We start from the raw sequence: 26,684 nt of genomic DNA on the forward strand, positions 1-26,684 counted from the left end.
ACCGTGGATCAATTTAAGTTCCGTGCCCCGCTGAAAGCCTCATGCTTATCGTTACACTATCAAATCTATAAGTAACCGTGACAAATAGGGTATAAGATATATAAACTCACGCTATTGTATTATCATATATGTTTGGTAATGGCTCAGCTTTCTCTGATTGTTCTACTGACTTGGAAAATGCATCATGGAAGCAGTAAGTCAAGTCGTATCAAAAATACTAGTGGCAGAACTCCAAAGTGACACCTTGTGGTTGTTTGTGTCAACTGCAGTTTGTGCCATTTCTGCTGACAAAATGGGGTGCGTGATTCCTGAAGGAACCCGTCCAAACTTAACGGGGACCCACTGTACTGTCACTGCCTCTGTATAATCCACTCCTAAAAAATAACACTAATTATTGAGTCAAAGACATGATGGACAAAAATATGGTTCAAATGTGTTGTAGATTTTATTTGTAAACAATAAATAATGTATATATTAGGTAGGTAGTTTTTGCAATTTCAGAGAACATTTTTTTTTATTTATGTGATATTCATGCGTAGAGTACCCACTGTTTTACTTTTGAACTAATGTATGTTATACTATTGTGATGTATCTAATTTTACATTAAAATGTATGTACAAGTAATATTATTTCTGTGTTGACATGATATGTAGTTATTTATTTATGCCAGGCCTTCACTAATGCCTTGTTCTGATAATTGGATAACAGACATGCCACTGTGAACATTTGGCTGATATTTACAGTCTGAGTTAGTGGAATGATGCCATCAAAGAACTTGTTTTCTTTGATCCTCCTGATCACTCTTTCCACGTGTACTCTGAGACGTGCTATGGCTTGTGTTGCAATTACATGATGTGCAGGCATCTGACTCTTCCTGGACAAAAATGGTGGACAGTACACCTTGCAATTCACACAGTCGCTTATTAAGAAACCCTTGTCCACCATCACTGCCATCTCCTCTGTAAGTATGTGAGAGACCGAGGCAGCCAGCCCACCAATTGGGATGTGAGCTTGGGGTTGTAGGTGGAAAAGGAGGTGCAGGGGAGGTTTTCAGCGTGCAATTTCTATTTATTAAATAACCAAAAGAAAAACTTGCAGGAATAACAATAGGCTATTATTTAACAAAAAAACACTTTCAAACAAACAAACCAAAAATAAGTTCAGTATTCCAGTTCAGTATTCCAGTTATCAACAATTGCAGAGCATAAAGCTACAGTAAGTCTCTACCTCACAACAGGAGAGCTGCTCTCTCTTTTCTCTTTCAAGAGCGCACCGAAACGTCTTTAAAGTCCGATATAGGGAGAAGGGGGAAAGTTTAACTCCTCACAACGTAGCTCTGCTAGCCCTGATCTTTTGAACAACTCTTTATCACTCATTGACTCTGCATATAATGAGGAGACAAAAGTCACTGCACCATGTGGAGCAATGCCAATCAGGCCTTTCATGGTGCAGTGACTTGTGACTTGAGTACATTTCACTCTGCAGCAACAGTGAGGACGGAGTCTGGCATTTAAATTCAGTGCAATCTATGATCACTTGTGTGTCAGGGAAGTCGCTGAAAACTGCTGGGATTTGCCTTAACTTCCTCAGGTGACAGCCAAATGCATACAGACCCAAGGAGGGTGTATAGCAGTGATGTAGTACTCGAGTCCGGTCTCGGACTCGAGACCGGTCTCGAGACCGGTTTCTGCTTTCTCGGACTCGACTCGGACTTGTTCCTTCAAAGACTCGGCCTTGACTCGGTCTCGGACCACAGTGGGAGGAGAAGGACTCGTAATTTCCGACCGAGTCCTCGAGACCAGCGCATTTTTTTATGTTCATATTTAAAAAAAATGAAAATGAAATTTCACGGCGGCCACGTCTTTGCCCCTTGCGTTGGCCTTGGTGCCCCCTTCTTTCAATATTCTGCTTTGCGTCCATTTAATAGCGATTTTTATTTAGCTTATAGCCTGTCAAAATAATCTTAGCATCACAGCGCAAACTAATTCAGTCTTACACAGTGGAGAAAATGACAGCGCATGGCAAAACAGAAAGTGCGTCCAAACTCACCCATTCTTCTCAGTTGAAATACAATCATTAAGCCTACTCATCACACAGACACATGCATCACATCACATGAAAGAGCTTTTTCTCAGCTTTCAAACGATGTTAGCCGCTAATTGCTGTGGTGAACGGTTCGCAAGAAAAGTAAATAATATAATTAAATTTAATCATAATGTCTACATAAGGTGCTATACCCATTCATCTCGGTGGAATACTTCACAAACCCTTAGTTCAACACATGACAAACCATATATCAGAATAAACAGCAGACCTTACCAGAAATAAAGCAGTCCCCTGTACAGTAAGCCGTTCCAGAGTATTCCGGTTAAATTAAAAATGTAATCTGCAGCAAGGTCTACATTCATGTGTCCAACTTTGGTTTCAAAATGTGTTTAAATCGTTCCTCATGATTTCATAACAGGCCAAATACAAAATAAATGTTACAAATATTGCCTAGATATAGGTAAATATTAAAATTAGAGGATATACAGCGGAGTAAGAGTTTGTGAAAGGAGTCTTAATGATCAAAAAATGCTAAGCATGCATCTAGGCTATTTGAGTTTCTTAAAGCTGAGCTGTGCTTAAATTGTTCAATACATGATTCCATAACAGGCCAAATATAAAATAAATACAAATATTAAATATAGCCTAGACATCTAAATATTAGATGATCAGATGATTTACAGTTCTATGTAATATGTCATGTTTCATGTTTTTGTAATGTTTCATACAGTGATGCAGGTCTACTGCTGTCTCATACCACTGCTATGCAGACGACACACAGCTCTATCTGTCCTTTCCACCTGACAACCCCCTGGTTTCAGCACGGATCTCGGATTGCCTTTCAGACATAGCTACATGGATGAAGGCACACCACCTCCAGCTGAACCTCTCAAAGACTGAACTGCTGGTCATCCCAGCTAAACCTACCATACACCACGACATCAAATCAAATTTGACTCCCTGTCTGTTTCACCGACCAGGACTGCAAGAAATCTAGGAGTTGTTCTTGACAACCAACTAAACTTCTCGGATCATGTTGCCTCAGTCGCCCGGGCATGCCGTTTTGCACTCTACAACATACGGAAAATCAGGACTTACTTGACTCAAGATGCTACCCAACTTCTGGTTCAGGCAATAGTCATCTCCGACTTCGACTACTGCAATGCCCTCCTGACAGGTCTCCCAGCCTGCGCGAGTGAAACCACTTCAGATGATCCAGAACGCGGCGGCGGCGCCTGGTCTACAACCAACCCAAAAGGGCACATGTTACCCCGCTGCTCTTCCAGCTACACTGGCTACCTATGGCGGCCCGCATCAAATTCAAGTCTCTAACGCTTGCCTACAAAGTAGTCTCCGGTTCTGCTCCCACCTACTTGAATGCCCTCATACAGACTTACACTACCTCCAGACCGCTGCGCTCCTCTGACGAAGCAGCCCTAGCTCTACCACCCGTGCGCTCAAGCCAATCCAAACTTTTCTCATCTGTTGTTCCTCGTTGGTGGAACACACTGCCAGTTCCTACAAAGGGCAGGGACATCCTTTTCCACTTTCAAAAACTCCTGAAGACCCAGCTCTTTAGAGAACACCTACTCTCATAGCAACACTTACAACAAGTCTTACTGATCCTAGCACTCACCAGCCGTTTTAAACTGACAAGTAACTGTTAAAAACAGCACTCACCGACGCACTTATTCTTACTGTACTCTAATGTTTTTTTTTAAACTGTCCTAAAATTGTGAGAATTGTTCTAAAACTTACTGTTTACCATGTTGTTAGTCGCTTTGGTTAAAAAGCGTCAGCCAAATGTAATGTAATGTAATGTAATGTAATGCTGTGAATAGCCTAAATACAACTTTGATTATTTTTATAGCCCACTACTGTATAATTAACTTTGGCCTTGGTGCCCTGACATGTGGCCTTTGTGCCCCCCACCAAATATGCCCAACTGAAGGCCAAGTGGACTTGCCCCTAAAATGGTGAAATTCCAAGCCTGGGCCTAACTGTTGATTATTAATTGGGGTGATATTAAATCATGAATATGAAAACTGACATGTTTTTATGGTCTTGGTCTGGACTCGGTCTGGACTCGGACTTGCCTCCTCAAAGACTCGGTCTTGACTCGGACTCGACTGTATTTGAAAACCAACGGACTCAGTCTCGACTCGGTCTCGACCCTTCAAAGACTCGGTCTTGTCTCGGACTCGGCATAGGCGGTCTCGTCCCCATCACTAGTGTATAGGTAGTTTGTCCATGATGACACTACTCTGCTGACTGTCGAGGAATGAATTCTAAACCGATGTCCTAAGTCTCTCTCCTTCAGACCAACAGAAAGATGGACAAGGAATAGGAAGAACTCATCTATTGGCTGCAGTACCTGCCTCTGTGGATTTGATAGACATATTGTAAATTTGTCTCAATCCACAAACCCAAATGGCTGACTTAACATAATAATAATAATAATAATAATAATAATAATAATACATAGTGTTTATAGCCTAGCTATTAAAGCTAACTCTGACACCTACCCCTGACACACATGAACGGGTCACCTCTTCATTTTTCTTAGCTGCTGCTCTGGCTCTTGTGATTCTAATCATTTTGTGGACTGATGGCTCAATGAGCCACCAGAAGGCCATTAAATGATCATAACTTGGGAATCTAGTGGAGCAAAAATACATTTGATTGATTTTACATGTAAATATGTACTTTATAGTTTTTATAGACAAATAAACTAATTAGGCCTAGTGTAGGTTTATCCTCTGTTGAGGTTTTTGTAGAGTGGGGGTAAAGGAAAGGAGGACGTTATTATGCCTGCCATCGGTACACCAGAAGACTGAAAATATTTGCAATCTGCATAGCTTCTAGCCTACCTAGTGTAAAACCGTATATCCTCATCGGATCCTGCAAACCGCTGCAGTCCGAAATTTCGCTGCAGCCCTAATTCTTGCAGCTGCTTTTTTAACTCCTCCACTTCACATGCCAAATCCTCGTTTGCTGCACAGCTCAAATCTAAAGACAACGGCTCTGGAATAGCACAGTAATCATGATCGGCTGACACTTCGGTGTCTGACTCTAAAGGAAGAGATAACTCCGGTTCCTCTGGCCTTTCTCTCCTCTCCCACACACTGGGTCGTGTTGTGAGCCTGTAGGCATTCCACTCAAAGAGCATAGGTATTGCTCCTTTAGCCAGACGTCTTCGACCTCCTTCTTTTGGCTCAACTAGGTCGCTTTCCATGAAGTGTCTGTTGCAGACCTTAGTGTGGGATGTTATATTAAAATTATCCCGACGAATGTTTGCCACCCACCTTCGTCGCAGATCGGGCTGGGTTGGGAAACTATGGAAGCTTAAGACACCGTTAAATTTCGCCGAAGCATTACATAACGGAACACAGCAATGTTCCGAGTACTTTCTAGCCTGTTTGAGTAGGTGGTGGGTCTTCATTACTTTGCGACGCACACTCATTTTGTTGTTGTAATAGTTTGAAAAGTTAAAAAAACGTGAATGAATGAATGGGCGTTACAGGCAGCACTAGTTTTAAACGGAAATACGTAACAAAGCCGAGTGCAAGTAGCGAATTGCAAAGTCTAGCTACTTAAGTTACAATATGTTGAACATGTTTATGTTTAGGTTTTATATTATGAGGTTACATCAGTGATCCAATTTATTGTACAATGAAATGAAACTGTTACCCCAATTTCAGATCATGGGCCATCAAAACGAGCGTCGCTTGGCTTTCGCCTGGTGTTTTCTAACGTTAAATGTCAACGAGGGAAATTTCCACAGACCCATTATGGAACATTGCAATATTTCCATTCGTGTTAAGACCATAATTGTACGTTAATCAAAGGTGAGATGGTAATGTTACTTCTGTTTAGGGTGGTTGTTATGGTTTAGTTAATATTCCTCCACACCAACAGTTATTAGTTATGGCTTTAGTTACACGTTCCATTCTCAACCAGGCATATGTGATGGATTGTTACTTTGTGAAATGACTTTTACTTATTCTAGTCTACTATCATGAGCAGATAGACATCTCAGTCATATGCTACAATATTACTTTGATATGAAAAGTTCATACCAGTTCATACCAAAAAGTGTTACAAAGTTAAAGGGATATTATATGTGATATATGGAAATCAGGGTGATTTTTATGTAATGCTGTTGCTGTAAGCATCTCAAATGTAACTGAAATGTTAATTAGATACAGAACACTGGGAATGTGCTTGTTGATGTTGACTGCATGTATATGGTACAGTCATGGTAGTCTACATGCCTTTTAGTTTAAGAAAGTTTTAGTTGTTTAAAGTTCTATATGCAAAGTTTGATAAATGTGCAATCATTTATGATGATGCTAATGATTTTTTTTTAATCTAAGCTTATTGTTTGTATTCTGTATTTGTTTCCTCATGGCAAATTACATACTTTATTTGAATTAGCAATGATGTATTGTGTTTTGTTTTTGTATTGTGGATTCACTGTGATATTGTTTTAATGTATTGTTGTTTTAGTATTACATAATAAAGCTATTTTATATTTGTGTTTGAGTATCAGATTTTATTTTAAGGTTTTTACATTATCATTATATTTAGTGTTCACAAAGGCCACTTCCCTTTTGCACAATTATAGATTATTATTAGGATTGTCAAAATAACGTGTTAATTTCAAATAATTAATTACAGAAATAAGAATGACTTATCAAATGTAACACTGATTAATTGCATTTCATAGTGCCATTTGACCCAGTGCAGTTTGGCTATTGTGACTGAAGCTCTGGACTGAAGTAAGCAGATGGGAAAGCACTGCTTTGAATGAAACAGTTACCCTAGGCCTATATGTTTTAAAAAGAATGCCCAGATTTGCTGGATTTCACCTTTAATGTGTAAATACAAATTGGCATCACATACAATGTTGAAGTAACAAAATGTGTTATTTATATTATTATATATATATTATTTATAAAAACACAACATAAAAGGTTTAATAAAACAGTCACAGAAAAGTGAACATAATTGTTAAATGAAATGATTTAAATGACATTGAAAATTAAAAGAACATCATAAAAAAATAAATTAGTCAAGATAAAAAAAAAAAACAATTAGTCTGTTTGGATTTCTTGGTCCACCATATCAACACGTTCTAAGATTTTAAAAGAAAAAAGCACACGTCAGTTAAGTGGACTATATAGAAGGTAAGAATAGAATCAAAGGAGGTGTAGTCTATATTATATAAGTAATACATGAGTAATGTCAATGATGCACTGAACCTATCAATTGTTATGTTTTCATATAAAATAAGTCATTTTACTTGAGTCATTTTAATAAAGTAGGCTAGGCTACTTACCCTCCTCAAGAAAGGCAGCAGCTGCTTCCTGCGCCTCCTTATATACATTTATGTCATGTTGCATGCATGGCTTCCATTTTTTTCCCATTGTTATCAAGCTGTTGCCTTAAATAATTTACGTTTTGTTTGAGGCCAGCTATTTGTTTTCTTTTCTTGCCTAATTCAGATAGCAGATGGGTGCCCAGGCTTGTTGGTTCCTGGGCAATCTCTTCACATGGCACTGCTGGGTCTTGGCATCGGTACTGTTGAAAGGTAGAGGCAGCCTAACATTAAAATCTACAATTGGAATAAACATTTACATTTTACATTTTTACATGATTAAATATTACTTACCACAAGCAGTTGCATTCTGTCCTTTAATTGATCTCCCTCTTCATCCCCCACTTTGGGAATTTTTGATGGAGAAGTATATTTCACCATAATCTACGTGAAATTGAAGTTTAAATATATAATTAGTAGCTTATTCGGTTTCAAATGTATGAATAGTTAGCTTATGTAAGTAGCCTAATTGTCAAGAGAAAGTAGTATGGCATAGCGTACATTTGTGTTAATATGTTAGGCTATGTATGTATAATATATATATATATATATATATATATATATATATATATATATATATATATATATATATATATATATATATTCTGCGTTTATCTCTTTAAAAATTGTGGTAGTTTAAACAAGGTGTTTTGGATTTTGTTCATTATATACATTTGGGAAATCTGAGTAGGCCTACTTACTTCTGCTGCTCGTTCGTGGAATGGTCAGTGAAACATTCATGAAACGACAGAAGGAAATTACGTCCATGGTTGATTGTGAATTTCCGATGTTGGGTGACAATTATTAAATTAGTTGCATGTTGTTCATATTATTACACTGTCCTATTGTGCTTTCAAAATAAACATATTTTTAAAATGGCAAGAAATTGTCATTCTGAAGAAACCACCAATCATGCATTTTTTTTTTTTTAACTCTAGAGCATAATTGGCCACTTTGCTCTTTCTACTTCCTTTTTCGCTGAGACGTCGTTCTGTGCGGAGCTGTGCTGAATTTAGACTACCAAGGTAAGTTCGATGAATAATCATGGTTTTGTATTGGACTTGTGTCTACTAAAATGTTGGATAATAATCCCACATAGTGGTTATTGTAATGTTATTGTACTCATATAGTGAAAAGTAAGTAGTTGTGTATTCGTTTTTAGATAGAAGTATCCATTAGAAGCTAGCCAGTGTTCCGTTGAGTGTTCTACCCTCGAACACCACAGTAGGGGAGACCGGGGCTGGTTGGAACACTTTTCACTCTCGGCTATATTTCTCCGTCTTAAAATGCGTTGAAATTGTCAAATTGTGATTAACTGAAAGCTTGGGATCTCAGCTACAAAATGTATACATTCAATGTCAACAAATTATCCCTTGTTTTGAGTTATATATGATTAAAGTGGTGTTGTGCACGTGTGCCAACCTGCCCCATGCACGGGGTTGGTTGGCACATGTAGTCGGGGTTGGTTGGAACACCTATGTTATATTCCTTTGCAGTACCCCTTTTGTTTGAAGTGCTCATCTATATCACTGCCTGTAGGGCTTTGCTGATGTCGTTCATGTGTGTTTTTCTTCAGTAGGGCCCACCGTCAAGACCAATTTGGTCCCTACCGATTGTTTTTTTACTTCAAATGTTTAAAAATGTCTGAAATGCTTCCAAATGTAAAACTATATTCAGTAATTACAATAACAATGCTAAAATAAAGATTGGTGATGTTTTTATGTGTAAAATACAAAGTTTATAGATTTGTCACAAAATAGCCATAGGGAATATATGTGCCAACCAAACCCCAAAATCAGTGTGCCAACCTACCCAGCCCACATTAGGTCAAACTTTTTTGCACAAATGCTGTTAGCCTGCTAATATCAATCACCTCAGGTTTTCAAACTTCATTTTAAGATATAGATGAGTCCCCTAGCAATCAATTATAATGAATATTTTTTATATATCCCTAACTATTACCCTTCTAGGATGTAATTAGTGGGAGGTGCATATTCTAAGTTGACACTACAAAATTAAAATGTTGTTCTCACCTAAAGGGTTAACGACCTGGAGACCAGTTACATACGTGAGTTTACTCTACGCAATAAGGCCGTCAGTTTAGTGTTGGAATTTTGTTGCAGCTCCCTCTAGTAACCTGGATATTAACAGTGTTTCAACCTGCCCCTGTTCCAACCAGCCCCGGTCTCCCCTACATCAATTATCAATGTGCACATGATATTAATGTTATTTTAAGTTTAATTTCATTGTGTGAATAAGGTTAGCAAATTTGACTGAATGTAACGACAACGCTTATGTTAATGGTAGACACAGTAAAACATTTTAGGTTTTAATGGTAAACTAAAATTAAATCTTAACATTATAATGGTTTGCTTACATAGATGGATTAACCCTTAAGGGGAATTTCAAGGCTGAGATACCATGACACTTCAGATACCATGTGCTAATTTTGCAGTGTTAAGAACTCAGTTTGAATATATTCAACAATGAAAATCCCATTTGTATCCTTATTTTTTATTTATTTTTTTTTTTCAGATTATGAATCAACAAGGAGTGCAAGGTAAGAATAATAAAATAAAAATAAATAAATAAATAAGAATATCAAGTGATTTAGCAACTCGTCACATTCTCCTGTGCAGTGCTCTTGCATTTTAACTAACATTAAGGCTTAGCCTATACCAACGTGTAAATTATGCCGAAACAACATATTTCAATATGTTAAGGTACATGAATGAGTCATCTACAGTAAACTTTAAGGAATCTGCAGTAGTTTATATTGAATATGAAGTTGAATTTAGTTTAATAATTTTAAATGAGTGTTTTTTGTAATTTACCATGGAAGGAAATGTTTTGTCTGTTTTGATTAATTATAATTGACATGGTACATGAAACTACTTTGCATTTGATATGACTTTGATGATATGATATGACCAACTAATCTTAATTTGTCTTTTGTTAGATATGCCAACTGTATGGATTCTTGGTGATAGCTACATTTGCCGTGGGGAGGAGGCAGCAAGGAGAACCTATGGCAGCAACCTGGGTTCCAATGCCCAGGTAGAGTGGTTTGGCTGGGGTGGATTGAGGTGGCACTCTGTTGTCCCCGCTTCAATAATTTGGTGACAAGAAATTCTCCCCCGGATGTCCTGCTTCTTCACTGTGGTGGGAATGATTTGGGCAAAATTCGTAGTGTGAATCTTGTCACAGTGATGAAGCAGGACTTGCAGAATCTTCACCAGCGTTTCCCAAACATGATGATTATATATTCGACCATCACCCAGAGACGCTGCTGGGGTTCTGCACGCCCGAGGGGAGTGGACCATTCTCGTAGATGGGTGAACAGTGAGATGGCTCTTAGGGATCAGGTTCATTTGTCCCCTTTGGGCAATGACATTTTTTTAAATAACTTAGCTGAGTGTCTGAGAGCCTTATTCCCTTAAGGGTGATATGGGATTATTGCTTCACACTAGTCTATTGGCTATTTCAGATGAGGATTGTTAAAGTGTATGTTGTGTTTGATGTTCATTTGGGTTGAATTAGATTGAAAAATGAATTTGGGTTGGTAGCTGTATCACTGTTCATTTCCTGATCCCTTAACTAAATTTATGATTTGGCATTTTTTTTCTCCTAAATTACTCCCATTTCTCTCTAATCTTTTCAATTGGCATGAGTTTCCCAAATTATGAGTGCCACTTATCCACCTTAGCCAAACCCTCACCACTTATTGGTTCTCCTAACTGTCTCTCCCCATGGTGAATGTAGCTTGTTGGACCATGTTCACTATGTTCACTGTATCGTCATCAAGGACCAGTGACTCAGCAATGCTTTGTGATCACCTGTGTAATGGATATAATGATGGTAAGTATCTTGAAAGTCCAATTTGGTAGGGTAAGCAAAAATAAGAACACACCAAAACTAACATTTCTTGCAACCTTAAGTAAATATGTCATCATGAGACCTCCCTAGGCATGTTCACATACCACCAAAAATAACACCTTTTCTCAGATGCCTTTGGCCTCTGACCCCCTTTCCCTACCTATCCCATTCCTTTGTATGTCAAGCAACACTGGGTATTCTGAATGGTGCTATATAAATTTAAGCTATTATCATTGTTATTACTATGGTTATGTTGTTGTAGTTAATATTCATAAGCGTTGGAAACGTTTTTTTTTTTTACCAGATGTACTTTATAGATGTCCCGTCATTTAGAATAAATACCCACCCACCAGCCAATCAGAAAAGATTATTCTCTCCTGATGATAAATATTTACATGTGTTTGTTATTTCTGTTTTTGTTTGCTTATTATAGTGTCATATCATCTCTACAGACAGTAAGGATATTGTAAAGGATGGAGTATTCCCATTTCTGCTCTCTAACCTTTTCAGCCAATGCTGTTATCATGGTACACATTTTAAACAACTTTTACATTTTGAATGTCCTTGTTTTGGTCTGTACAGATGCTGTGTGATTGTTTAGTTTATGACTGCCATTATTGTTTGTGTGTTTGTTTACTATAGTGTCACATTGTATCCAGTTGGCGAGTGAAAATATTGTGATGGATGAAGTTTGCAAGTTTCTACCTGAGCATTTCAGTCAGTGCTGTTGTCATGGTACAAACTTTAATCATATCTAAATTAAACACAGTGAATTTTGGATTTATCTGTTGTTCTCTCCACCTGTGCTGACAAAATCTGATTATTGTGGATGTATATTTTCCCTTTATCTTTATTTGTTTGTGTATTTGTTACAGAGTCCCATTATATGGCGTTGTCTACCTGCCTGTCCAACCAGTGAAAACATTGTGGAGGATGCAACCTAAAGCATATTCTCTTAAAGTATCTGGTGACAGGTCTGCACTGCTGTTCTGGCTGCATTTCTGGCTGCTAAATGGATATCGTTTCGTTAATATGAATGACGGCGGGGAAAAAAAGCCATATATGACAACACTCGCAAATCTGAAGAAGTCACCCTGCTTTGATGTGAGTGTTTTGTCTATTTGCATAGGCGTTCATTGGGCTAGCCTACGTGGTTTGATACGTGCTGAAAAGTCCTGTTTGCCGTTGAACTTGCGCTCTATTCTATGTTGATTGACAAAGCCATACATTATGGCCCATAATGCAGCCTACAAGGATTGTGTTGTCTGATGATCTAGCTATCCTCTGCCATTCAGAGCTCCGGAAAGCTCCCAGCTATTTTGAAACACCTGTTAGCAATCTCTGATGTCGGAATATTCAATGGCTACCTGACAATATCGCAGTGCAAACTCCAAAATTGTTCGTCTATTAATTTTCCACGGTTCAACACATTAGCTTACTAGAACATAGTTTGGCTGGCTTTATTCATTTCTGCCAGTTAGTGCTTTTTCCCCTGTGTAGCCTATAAGTTACACTACATGCATTATTGTGTTTGACACTGAGGATAGCCTATCTGAGACGGTGGTCTGGTTTAAATGAGTTACGTTGTGAAATTGAGAATGGCACAGACTAAATCGTTTAGTTTATTTCTTTGTATTGTGAAATTGAATTGAGATATGGACTATTATAATCAATAATATGTTGAAATTAATTAAAAGTAATCATTTTCTATGAAAAATGTTTTCTATGTCTGTTGTATGCTTGTGTCAAGGTAAAGCCTAGGCCTACCGTGCGCATATACTGTACTGCGCAAAAGCGCCACTTGCGCCTAGGCTATTTCATTGTATCGCCTTGTTAGGCTATCTTGTGGGTGTGTCAACTTTTATGAGATAGAGACCCCCTTAAAGACAAAAAGATAATTCGAGCCCTGTGTCCGGCTATAAATAGAATCAATCCCGGGCTTAATTTGAGGATTTATGGTAGCCTCTCCTGCTCAACATGACATTAGCGGTTATGTTTATTGATAACAAACTCAACCAGCCTACTGATCAACTCGTTTTCACTAGCCTAACTATAAAATACAAGTATATAGGCCTACCCAAAGTTTTTGTTCTAAGACATTTATTTCAAACATAATTTCAAGACACAAATTGGATACTTCAGTTACCTTGGTGCATAAATCCCAGAGAGTAGGCGACCACACCCCAGTGTGATGGGCCTTTCTTACGCGTTCAGTGTGGGGTATAAACAAGCTGAGAATTTAGCGGTGTCACGTCTGGCTGTCACAGACATGGGGAGCTCTTTGAAGCTTGGGATAATGTGTTTTTTTTTTTCAATTTTATAAATGCTTTGTTTAAATGCTGTTGGAACAAATAGTTGATGATAAAGGCAACTTTCTGTTGCAATATTCTGTGTGTTCTAGACTGGTAACTTGTTAAGCCAACATGTTCTAACATTGCATAAATATTAACTGCAGACACATAGTGGAGAGTTGATTTGGTTTATACCAGACAATTTAGGTACTGTAGGCCTAACTAGGCTATTTGATCATGTAGTCTATGTTTGGATCATAGGCATGATGATTCATTCATGGCTTCATAAAATATCAACATCATGTTGCTTTTAGAGTATTCTACCATTGGCCCAAGTAGTGTAAAATAAATCTAAAAAAATTAGTAGAATTGCACATAGCAAGAAGCTGGTCTGAGGGCAGATCTGGCATTGTGCTCATCTCACAGTTTTGACAATTTTAATCAAACAATATTTTGAAAACAATCAATGGTATTATCGTAATATTCTGGCAAGTTTAAAATATGATGGTCGAAAGTGGGCCAGAGGTGGCGATCCGATATCTGGAAATCTGATTTCTCTATGGGTTTGTGTTCACAATTTGGTCCCCCTCACTTTCAAAATATCTCCTGCGCCCCTGGGAGTACACAAAAAGAAGAAGTGCTAAAAGAAAACAGCATCACTGTTAGTTCCTGTATGTCAGTCAACCACAAGGGTTGCTCTCTACTAAAGTGCAGAGCTGCTTGGGCTCATTTACGGACTGAACTTAGCTCTCAGTGCAGTATCTTTGTGATACTGAGCTGTTACTCATTCACTAACCTCTTTGTGATACTGAGCTGTTACTCATTCACTAACCTGAACCTGGCACACATTTGGAGAGTCAACACCATTCTGGTGAGTTCATGTTCTTACTGGATACAGTACTTTAGCTTGTGTTCTTGGAAGTGCTAATGACTTAAGTGACTTAAGTTAAAGAGTTTGATGACTTGCTGTCAAGGGCGTAGGTTTGGTCTGAGCTTTGATGGGGACAATTGTCTGTAGAGGTAGCAGTGGTGGCACAGGAGGTAGAGATAACCAGTATTTGTGGGGGGTCAGTTTGAGCCCAACTAGACACTTACTGGTTCCCAAAACTGTTCTTGATACTGGCTTGCTGGCTACTGACTTGCTCTTATATAAAAGAGCCAGATGGCGACGCCTCTCATTAACATCAATGAACTGCTGGCATATTTGTTGAATGTCAACATCATCCAACTTATTTTGGTGGACATTTGGTCAACTTGATCAAATAGGCCCCTGAACTCAACTGACCTCAACATCTATCTCATGATATCAGCCACATCTGTAGTGGACTGAATTTGGTATTTAGACCTGAACATAGACAGCTGAATTTTAAGGCTGTTCATGTCTAGCTCTGGGTACTGACCAACAATCATCTCACTGACTTCCCCAGTGACCAGCACATCAAGTTCCTGCAAGATTCGCAGATCAGGCTGGTTAAATCTTTCCTCAAATCGGACATCTACACAGTCTAGCATTTTGTAGTATTCTACCCTGTAGTATTCCCATGCCGTCTTTGGAATATACTGGCTTGCCCCTCCAGTATAGCGTTTTGGAGGAGGCCTTTGGTAGGGGACCTGAATTGGTTCAATCCCAAGGGATCCAACCATTTCCACTGCTTTATCACCTGGAAGCTTGTCTCTCTCCTACCATGCACAGTGGATCTAACACAATCAATCGCACTCTTCATGCCTGCGATAGTTTTCATTCCGTTTCTGCAGGGACTTGTTCAGATATTCAAGGACTTCAATTACCTCTACTGCGAAAAATAAGGCCAAGCACTGTTTTGCCCTTTTCAAAATGCTCTTTGAGAGAGAGAGAGAGAGAGAACACGAGAGAGGGAGAGAGAGAGAGAGAAAGGGAGAGAATGAGAGAGGGAGAGAGAGAGAGAGAAAGGGAGAGAGAGAGAGAGAGAGAAAGAGAGAGAGAGAGAGAGAGAGAAAGGGAGAGAGGGAGAGAGAGAGAGGGAGAGAGAGAGAGAGAAAGAGAGGGAGAGTCTGTGGTTCCACTGTTGGCTCCTATCTCCTCTAGGCTAAACAAAACGTTCTCATACTGGCAGAGCGCTGCTCTGATTGCTTTCCCTCGAACAGTCCACCGGGTGGGGCACAGTGGTCTTAGTGAGGCTGAAGGTCCATCCCCTGATGCTGCTGCTATTGCTATTAAAAAGATGCCTTTGAATTTCCCTGAGAGCTTGTTTAATGTCCCCAATTCATGCACCCATTCCAAAGCATCACGTATTAAAGGACTAGATTCGCATGCAGACTGTGTTATCAAGTTAAGACAAGGTGTTCCACAATGCACGTATAATGCTACAGTGCAGTGCTGCTTGGGCTCATTTACGGACTGTACTCGGTACGTTTGTGATACTGAGCTGTTACTTATTCACTGACCTGAACCCGGCACACGCTTGGAGTGTTCACACCGTTCTGGTGAGTTCTTCCTTATGTTCTTACTGGATACAGCACTTTACACAGTAGTATGCTCAGAGAGAACCTGTACTCTGTGTTCTTTAATAGCTTATGTTTTTGGAAGTGCTAATGAGTAAAGCTAATTCCCTCCTCATGAGACTGAGACACACACACACACACACACACAGAGAGATACAACATGATACATAGAGTACATACATAAACATACAAATTGAATGAACTCATACATTAACCATTAGGTACCACAGAGCCCACCAGATAGCTTCCCACACAGCAAAAGGACTCTGCGGCGGATCCGCGGCAAACAAAAACAAATCTCTGGTCATGCTGGACATGAATTTGTATGTTTCAATATTTTGGTATGCACTATCTATATCAACTCCATGAATGGATTGACATTGAAATCAATGTGTTTCAATACAATCTGATAATAATGAATGAACTTTTCAGGCAATATTGCATGAATGCAGATGTTTTAACTGACAAAATATTTGGCTGAGATTTTGAAAGTAATGGATAAAGTATGCAGAAAATATCAGATGGTAATGCAGATGCAATCTGTTGATCTGAAATGGAGTGACTACTGCTGTGTTAATATATATGGGGCCACTGTATTCAATATTATTTCAGAGATCAGTCTTTACCTTAACAGTTTTCTCCAGGTTGAGGGGTAGTGACTCAGCTGCCTGGCACTCGGCGAGATGGTGGAGCTGGAGGAATAGATACAAAGAGAGGGGAATGTCTTTAGCACTAAGAATGTTAACCATATCTCTAATATTAATATTATGATTTAGTTATTTCAATGTTAAGAGATTATTACTTACTTTGCCAGTGCAATTGGCTTGGGCTTGAGGGTTCAACTGATATACCAGGCGAGTTGGAAGGAACCTCAGAGATGCAGTCACCATTTTCTGGCTCTTCACTGTCATCAGAGTCCCCGAAACGATGGCTGTTACATAACAATATCATTATGGTTATGGCAATCCCAAAATTTCCAAATATATATAGTACAAGCATCTTTGGTCTATTTTGGAATGCTACGGGAATGTGTTCACATTACATTTTAACAACCCAGAAAGTATCTTACTTGATCAAGCAAACCCAACAGAGGCAATCGTAACGTTAGATGCTAGAATCCAGCCGATAAAAGATGACGCTGAAGAACAAACAAAATAGAAGATGGGGACCAAGTTCCATACAGTTAAGTTATGTTAGCATAATAAATCACAAACCGATGCCAATAGTTGTCTGAACCGACTTAAACAGTGATTGAAATGCAGAGGCTTTCATTACAAAGATGGCAGATAGACACTAAAGTTACGTATGAGACCAAACTTGGCAAAATGCAAACGTCAATGCACAGCTAGCTAGAGGCTAGGGCTAAACCATTATCAGTGAGTCAACATGCTAAAGTTGTAGGTAGCTATCATAGCAGAGTGCTTCACTGACTTCATTGACTGAAATACCAGTGCCAATATCACCTTAATCAAGGTTTGCATCGCAAACGTGATTTCAATATATGTATAGCACTAATAGACATAAGCAATAACTTATGCAATTGCGCCTAGCAGCATGCTAGCTAGCAGCTATATGCCGCTAGCATAGTAGCACTACATGGACAACAGCGACACATTAAAACAGACAAGACCAGACTAATATTAAATAACAATGTGTGTTTTTTAAATCACACTACCATAACATATTCTGCCGAAATTGCTATCCCATTTTAAATCAGATAGGCTACAGACTCATATGAGCATCACAGCTAACAATAACGTTAATTTTGCACAAACTGGCAACAATACCTCAAGCAGCATCACACTGAGCACAGGGGCCCCCCAAGGCTGCGTGCTCAGTCCGCTGCTCTTCACCCTGCTGACGCATGACTGCACTGCAACCTACAGCAACAATCACATAGTGAAATTTGCTGACGACACAACTCTGGTGGGTCTCATCACCAAGGGCGACGAGACTCAATACAGGTTGGAGGTCGACCATCTGACCCACGTGGTGCAGGGACAACAACCTCCTGCTGAGCGTCAGCAAGACCAAAGAGATTGTTGTTGACTTCCGAGAGGTCACACCCAACACCTGCCACTGACCATCGGCGGTGGTGCTGTGGTGGAGAGAGCGAGCAGCACCAAATTCCTGGGGGTGCACATCAGTGAAGACCTCTCCTGGACCACCAACACTGCATCACTGGCGAAGAGAGCTCAGCGCCGCCTGTACTTCCTGCGAAAACTCAGGCGAGCAAGTGCTCCACCAGCCATCATGACCACATTCTACCGAGGCACCATTGAGAGCATCCTATCCAGCTGTATCGCTGTGTGGGGCGGAAGCTGCACTGAATACAACAGGAAAGCCCTGCAGCGCATAGTGAACACAGCTGGAAGGATCATTGGTGCTTCACTCCCCTCCCTGAAGGACATTTACACCACCCACCTCACCCCCAAAGGCGACCAAAATTGTGAGTGATGCAAGTCACCCAGCTCACAATCTGTTTGATCTACTGCCCTCTGGGAAGAGGTACAGAAGCCCTGCGCTCCCGCACTACCAGACTCACCAACAGCTTCATACACCAAGCTGTGGGATGCTGAACTCTCTCCCTCCTCTCCCCCCTCCCCTCAGCTACATAAACACCCTGGACATTGGACCCACAATGGCGCCTGCACTACTCCACCTGCACACTTGAACACTTGCACAACTTGTACACTTTACAACTTGGTGTTGTTGTCCTGAAAACACAACACTTCTGCTGCTCTTACAATAACTGCACCACTATGCCACTTTCTTTATTACTTAGGTCAAACAGTATTTTATAGTATTTTACAGTATTTGCACTAGTATTTTATTGACTGTCTATGCACAATTTCAAAAAAAAATTTTGCTGCTCTTATTTTTCAATTATTATATGTGCCCTCTTATTCCTTATTTACTTACTTTTTTTTTTTACTTGAATGTTATGTTGTCTGTGGACTTAAAATTGGTCAAATATGTCTTGTCTTCACCGTGGGATAGTGAGAAAGCGTAATTTCGATCTCTTTGTATGTCTGGAACATGTGAAGGAATTGACAATAAAGCTGACTTTGACTTGACTTTGACTTTGACTTTGAAACTGTTGCACAAAATGACAAACGTCTCTGGTTGCACTAACGTTAGTCCTAATATCAAACAACGTCATTACAATTAATAAACATGATGATTATAAAACCACAAAGGCCAATGTTTAGCTATTGTGAATGTCGCAATATATTAATAAATATCACTTAAGCCTATGGTACGGTCCCGCGTCTGGCGTCCAGCGCCCGCAATGCACTGGTGTATGACGAATCAGCGTCATTTTACAGCATGCGTCCGTCTGAGTCGACCGAAATTTAAGACCCAAGCGTCAAAGTGGACGCGTGACCGGGCGCATGTGTGAAACGGAACTGCTGTAAACATTCCCCTCCAGTAGGTGGACCACATAGAAGAACAACACTTAAACATAGAAACAAACCTAGACAGAAGAAGACTTGTTTGGTTACCATAACGACGATTGCACACAGCGCCTGTCCTCAGCTTGCCTGGCTTTGAGTTACGTGAGACACCCATGGAGACACCACGACATGGAGTCAACTTCGACCGATGTAAAGCCACAATCCACAGATACATTCTTTAACATTATATTTAACGGTCACTTTACCATCTATGGTGTAGAACCCAAAGTATTTCAAGACACCACATTTTAGATGAGTTGGGGACGTAATTATCTGTCTGCTGGCCGTTCTGTGCGTTACCTTTGATTGTCGAAACAGGGTGGCTGCATGGGCTCATTGTGGCTACTGGCTATTATATTATTTATATTATTATAATATATATTATTATATTATTGGCTCTTCCTCCTGCGCTGACACCGCGTCTTTGGCACCGCGTCTCTGTTTCCGGTTCCGGTCGGCGTGCTCCGTATGTAACTACCTAAACTTCCAAACTTATCTATCTTAAATCTCCTTGTTACCATCTACTTTCTACGGATTTACTGGCTACCGATTATATCTCGTGAACAAACTCTTGCATAAACTGTTGTTGCTCAAGGCTTTGGATTATCGGAATCTATAACCTTGATCGCCAAACTTTTCTGTCAAACGTTAACGTTAAGCCAGTATCAAGGGCTGCAAATAATACCGGGCCAAGGAAACGATATCTGGAAGAAAAAAGCATCAAATTCCTTCTAACGTCTCTCAAAACTAGTGACTCAATATAAAAGTGAGATCTTCTCAGATTACTTACCCGCTACCTGTGTTCGAGTTATCAAGGAACTGCGATATCGCTGTTGCTAGCCAACTAGCAAACCTGCGTTTAAAACAGTTGACACCGGCGAGCCCTGCTTGGCGACCACGATGCCTCCCCTCAGCTGTGCACCAGGCTGCGACTCATCGTCCTTCTCAGCGAAAGATAGTGGAACTTCGAAGCCAGAATAGCGACCCTCCATCAGATTGAGAAGGATGAACAGTTCCTCGACACCATTCTCTCCGTGAAGTAACGTTACCTCTCTTACACACACAAATGCCAGATGCCCTGATTTCACTCTGTCCTCAATACTTTAACCATGCCATGCACTAATGCAACTTCTGTCCCTGTTGCCTCTACCCGGCCTCTGCTGAGAACCAAGCCTGCTCTGCTGGCCAGCTCCACTCCACACCAGCCTGAGCCATGGCGTAGAAGCAAGCATCACAAGCCACGGCAGGCGGTCCGGACGGCACTCAGGCCCAGCCTAACCTATCACGACTGGAAAATCGCTATGCCATTCTGACCGAGGATGAGGAGCCCCTCCAGCCCCGAGACAACTATCCTGGTCCCTCCTTAAAAGTCGGCCCCCGACCCCCTCCTCCCCGGACCTCATCAGCCTCCACCCTGGTCATCGGCAGTTCCATGGTTAGAGACCTCTGCATTCCCCCATCATGTAGCGGTCCCTCCCAAGGTCTACTGCTTCCCTGGTGCCAAGGTCCTTGACATCCAGCAGAAACTCCCAAGCATCCTGGCCCGCCACACCAAGGTCAACAACATCATCGTACGTGGAGCACGAGCGACATCAGAGATAAGCAGTCAGTAGCACTGCAGGAAAACTACAAAACTCTCATCACCACTCTGATGGGCACAGAAAAACGCTTTGTCATCTCTGGGCCTCTCCTACCCACAGAAAAGGTGCTGAGAGATGGTCCAGACTGTTTGATCTCCACACCTGGCTCAAACGCTACTGGCGCTTCCCTAAGCATCCCCTATGTCAACAACTGGGGCTTGTTCTGGGAGAGGCCCAGTATGCTGAAGCGTGATGGTCTCCACCCAAACCAACATGGAGCCAGGCTACTCTCTGACAACATAAGCGTCCACACTGAGACATTGACATTCTGTAGAAAATATTACAGATTCCATGCCCCCCCAGGTATTGATTCGAATGGCATTATACATGTGGATGAGTCTGAGAATGTTTTCTGCAGGGTAACATACAATACTACTACCATAGATCAAGCTGTGTCATGCAATAGCATGACTTATGCTTATAGTTCTATTAAAACGTTGATTTCTACCCAGCGTATAGTAAAAAAAGAAAAAGACAAATTTAAAACTAGAAACCTAACAAATATTCTTTCCATACCTCAGCATATTCCTCAAAAGCCAGAGGCATTTTCAGCTAACATGGGTTTACTAAATATAGGTGCACTTACTACCAAAACCTTTGCAATCAATGATTGTATTAGTGAAAAAAAATTGGATTTTCTGTTTCTTGTTGAAACCTGGCTGACTTCAGACAGCTGAAGCTGTTCTTGTTGAGACTTGTCCCCAAATTATAATTTCTTCCACTCAATTAGACAAGGCAAACGAGGTGGTGGAATTGCCTCCATTCTCTCAAACAAATATAGTTGCACACGAGTCAACTTTGGCGAATTCGCTTCCTTTGAGTATATTGCCCTCACTCTGAAGGCTGACCCAGCTGTACTTCTATTAACCTTATACCGCCCTCCTAAACTATGGACTGGCTTTCTCAACCAGTTTTCTGAACTTATGTCGCTCATCATCACTAGCTATGATCGGATAATTGTAAATGGCGACTTCAATATTCATGTCAATAAGACAACTGATGCTAAAGCCAGTAAGTTCCTTAATGTGTTGGACAGTTTAGAGCTAAAGCAGCATGTTACAGGACCCACCCACAACCTTGGCAACACCCTTGATCTAGTCATTTCCAGAGGGATAGAAGTCACAGACTTATCAGTAAATGATATAAATATGTCTGATCATCATTGTGTATCTTTTACACCAAACACCAAACACCTTTTACACCAAACACCTTTTGATACACTCAGTCAGGCATCCTCTCTAAGATGCGAAGAATTTGCAGACTTCTTCAAAAACAAAGTCATTTCTATAAGGGAGGCTATTGGTAACACAAGTAATATGTTTGATAGTACACCCAAAAACAGCCCCCCAAAATTAAGGTCCTTTAGCACTATTACTCAATCTGAGCTTGGTAAAATTATAACTCAAACCGGTTCCTCAACATGTGTTTTAGATCCAATCCCTACTACATTCCTCAAAAAAGTATATGATGGCTTAGCTCCCTTTTTTCTCAAGGTAATAAATACCTCATTAGAAACAGGTATATTTCCAACTGCTTTTAAAACCGCTGTTGTGAAACCTTTACTTAAAAAGTCAAAACTTGACCATACCAATCTGAGCAACTACAGGCCTATATCAAATCTATCGTTTTTGAGCAAAGTACTTGAAAAAGTTGTTTGCAATCAGTTAAATACCTTCCTCAACGAAAACAGTATCCTTGAAAAATTCCAATCAAGTTTTAGATCAAATCACAGCACAGAAACGGCTCTAGTAAAGATAGTCAATGATCTCAGACTAGCTACCGACTCAAACAAAGTCTCAATCCTTATTCTTTGGATTTGAGTGCGGCATTTGACACCATTGATCATAGCATCCTAATTCACCGCCTTGCGAAGTGGGTGGGTCTCTCTGATAATGCTCTAAACTGGTTTCAAACCTACATTACTGGCAGAGATTTTTATATCAGTCTAGGAGATCATGTATCTGAAAAACATGACTTGCCTTTTGGTGTGGCCCAGGGGAGCTGCCTTGGTCCCCTGCTATTTTCTCTATATATGCTTCCTTTGGGAAACGTCATAAGTCAGCATAATGTAAACTTCCACAGCTACGCAGATGATACCCAGTTGTATCTTTCTGTGGAGCCAACTAACCCAGATGGCCTTTGCTCCCTCACTGCATGCCTAACCTCCATTAATCAGTGGATGAGCAAAAACTTTTTGAAACTAAATGATGACAAAACAGAGGTACTTCTGGTTGGACCAAAACTAAAGCGAGATATCATTCTTAGTAATCTGGGGAACTTGGCACACCAGGTCAAACCAAAAGTAACAAGCCTCGGTGTCATCTTAGATACAGAGTTAAGTTTTAAGCCCCATATCAGTAAAGTTACTCAGACAGCCTATTTCCACTTGAGAAACATTGCCAAAGTGCGGCCCTTTTTAACTCAACAAGATGCAGAAAAACTAATTCCGCCTTTATCACTAGCAGGTTAGACTACTGCAATGCACTTTTCACTGGTCTTCCCAAAAACATCTAAAGAAATTGGCACTCATACAGAACTCTCTGCGGCTAGACTTTTAACTAAGACTAAGAAGAGAGAACACATCACCCCTGTGTTGGCTGAACTGCACTGGCTCCTATTTCCTATAGAATTGATTTTAAGGTTATGTTAATTACTTACAAAGCTCTGAATGGCATAGCACCTTCATATATCTCTGAGCTTTTAATATCTTATCAACCACAAAGGAAACTTAGATCATCCAATTCTAATCTTTTAATCGTACCCAAAGTGCTCCACAAAACAAAGTGGAGAAGCTGCGTTTATCCATTATGCCCCCAAACTATGGAACACCCTGCCTCTGTACATCAAGCAGGCGAGTTCAGTAAATATTTTAAAAAAGATCTGAAAACATACCTGTATAGGAAAGCTTTTAGTTAACTCATCTTATCCTGTAGACTACATTTTCAGATTATTCTACATCTGCTACTATTATTGGGGCAGCCAGCCAGAAGCAGATGGGCTCCCCTATTAAGTCAGGTTCTGCTCAAGGTTTCTTCCTGGAATATGGGAGTTTTTCCTTGCCACAGTTGCCATATGGCGTGCTTGTGGGGGGTAAGAGGGTTAAAGCTGCCAGTCTTATGACGTCATTTTCTATATTTTTGATATGTTGCTGAGTATAACATAAACAGCAAAGAAAAGTGATTGATAATGACTGACTGACTATTATTGTGTTACATGCTTCAAATGTAAAGCACTTTGAGCTGCATTCTGTGTATGAAAGGTGCTATACAAATAAAGCTTTATTATTATTATTATTATTATTATTATTATATTGGCTTGATTTGGTCATGAGCCCTGGATCATATAGCACTGAAAGAGATGGTAAACAATAAAATAAAACTATTCATAGACAGTGACAGCCTTACTCCCTGCATAGAGAGCTGACATGACTTCGGATTAAATGCATCTTTTAAAAATGAGCGTATGCTGAAATCAAATCGCAAAACCCAGAGCCAATTAAAGGTATCTATCTACAACGCTCAGGCGAAACCCATGTAACACTTGCTGATCGAGATGCATTCTCGACTGTTCCGTATATAATGCGTTATCAATAGTGATTAATAAAGGGAATGTAGCCTACCTTTCCCAGGTGCAATCATTATCACCTAGCCTACTCCTGAACTCAATCTCAAAACTCGCCTGTCAACACCGGGAAATGCGCTACACAGCACTAAAAACCGAATAGTTTATTTATAGTTCGACTACGGATATTTCACGTCATGTTCGAATAAAAGTGACAGCCCTACTCCCTGCATAGAGAGCTGACATGACTTCGGATTAAATGCATCTTTTAAAAATGAGCGTATGCTGAAATCAAATTGCAAAACCCAGAGCCATATAAAGGTATCTATCTACAACGCTCAGGCGAAACCCAGTAACACTTGCTGATCGAGATGCATTCTCGCCTGTTCCATATATAATGCGTTATCAATAGTGATTATAATAATAAAAGGGAATGTAGCCTACCTCTCCCAGGTGCAATCATTATCACCTAGCCTACTCCTGAACAATGCTGAACTCAATCTTGAAACTCGCCTGTCAACACCGGATAATATTATCATAATAATAATTGAAGGAATAACCTAGGCTACCTCTCGCTCTAAATACACCCATTATCACAGTGAGACATACATTATGAACACAAATAGTTACTTCAAAACTTTTATTGACACGTCATATTTACAGGTTTTTCGTTCATACTTTTTGGTATGAAGCAGGTGTGAAGACTCAATACAAATTTAATTGAGGACATCTGTACGCACAACTCTTTCTTACCATGACACTGCTGCATGTGTTCAGAAAAATGTCTACTTTGTATCGCACCAATATTGCTGCCCCCGCAGCACCGAGTCACTTAGCTACAGGCTAAGTAGCCTAATAAGCAAGTAGGCCAAGCTAGTCTCTCAGCTATACCAACAGGTGTGCTGTGTGTGTTCTGGTGGATGATAAATGGAGCGATGCGATGGGCCAGCTTATCAAACTTCCCAGCAGACAGGCTTAACGTACTTTCGTGGTGCTTTTTCCTTCATCAGCTCTTCCTTCGTTTAGTGCTCGCACATCCCAAGTTCTTCTTTTCTTCAGGCATTTCAGGCTTCTTTGGTGGTGGGCTTCTTTCAGGCTCGACGTACCGCCCCCAGTTGGTGGGGCAGAGTATCACAGTTAATCTGTAGTGCGCAGGCGCTAACCTTAACAATTTAACGCGCATTCAGGACAGCAGAAATTGGAGTATGCTTCACGTCCACGGCAAAAATGACGCACGTCTTGGACACGCGCAAATGTGACGCAGGACCATGCCAGAGCCTTTACTCGAGAGGGTTCAGCGCAACCGTGTCCCAGCAAAGAAAATATCCACTAGTATGACTCTTCTTGGCTCTTGGTGTACAGTCATGTTCAACCGTTACAGTAAATGGCGTCAGCGCCCTTGATCCGGACACACGGTCCACTCAGGATCTGCTGTTTGACAGTAGAATTTACGGGGCCGCCTGGAGGCGGAGCTGATCCTCTGTGCGGCACCAAAACGAATGCGACAGTCACGCGGGTTTGGCGTCTTGAAGGCGGATCCGCCTAGGAGTCTACTGCTGTGTGGGTTGCCTGTGACAAGATAGCCGTCGGTGATGCCGTTAGACTCCGCCATAAGACATGTCAGGGCACACAGACTCAGGAAACAAGGTTAGGCTCAATCAAGTCGTTTTAATTTGAAAACATCAACCAAGGCAGGAAAATTTAAACAAGGTCTTGAAGTGAAGTTAACGCTCAGAAGAACTTGACTTGACAAACAAGGCAGTCCTACATAAAGGCTCCAATTTTGCAAGAGGATATCGTCCAACAGAAAAAGTCCAATAGAAAATGTCCAACATAAAAGTTCTACAACCTGGGACGTAGCAGGAAATTCCAGAAACGAGGAGCTGGGCTTGGAAACAAGGAGCAGTCCGTGCGCTGGAGTAAATGTCTCCGTTGAAGAGGCCAGACAGAG

At 40.5% G+C, this 26,684-nt stretch overlaps 2 long non-coding RNA genes across 2 annotated transcripts; one reads left to right on the plus strand and one right to left on the minus strand.

Moving 5' to 3' along the window:
• The first annotated feature begins 1,571 nt into the window (after positions 1-1,571).
• On the plus strand, positions 1,572-4,477 carry LOC125298477. The gene is made up of 3 exons (XR_007194213.1): positions 1,572-1,624; positions 2,501-2,506; positions 4,286-4,477. It is a non-coding gene; the product is annotated as an uncharacterized LOC125298477 (long non-coding RNA).
• A 12,222-nt stretch (positions 4,478-16,699) lies between these two features.
• LOC125298472 lies at positions 16,700-26,114 on the minus strand. The gene is made up of 4 exons (XR_007194208.1): positions 26,018-26,114; positions 17,144-17,212; positions 16,881-17,005; positions 16,700-16,766 (listed from the first exon to the last, which is right to left on the minus strand). It is a non-coding gene; the product is annotated as an uncharacterized LOC125298472 (long non-coding RNA).
• Positions 26,115-26,684: the final 570 nt, after the last annotated feature.

Source organism: Alosa alosa, chromosome 7, assembly GCF_017589495.1.
Source record: "Alosa alosa isolate M-15738 ecotype Scorff River chromosome 7, AALO_Geno_1.1, whole genome shotgun sequence".
NCBI lineage: Eukaryota > Metazoa > Chordata > Actinopteri > Clupeiformes > Clupeidae > Alosa > Alosa alosa.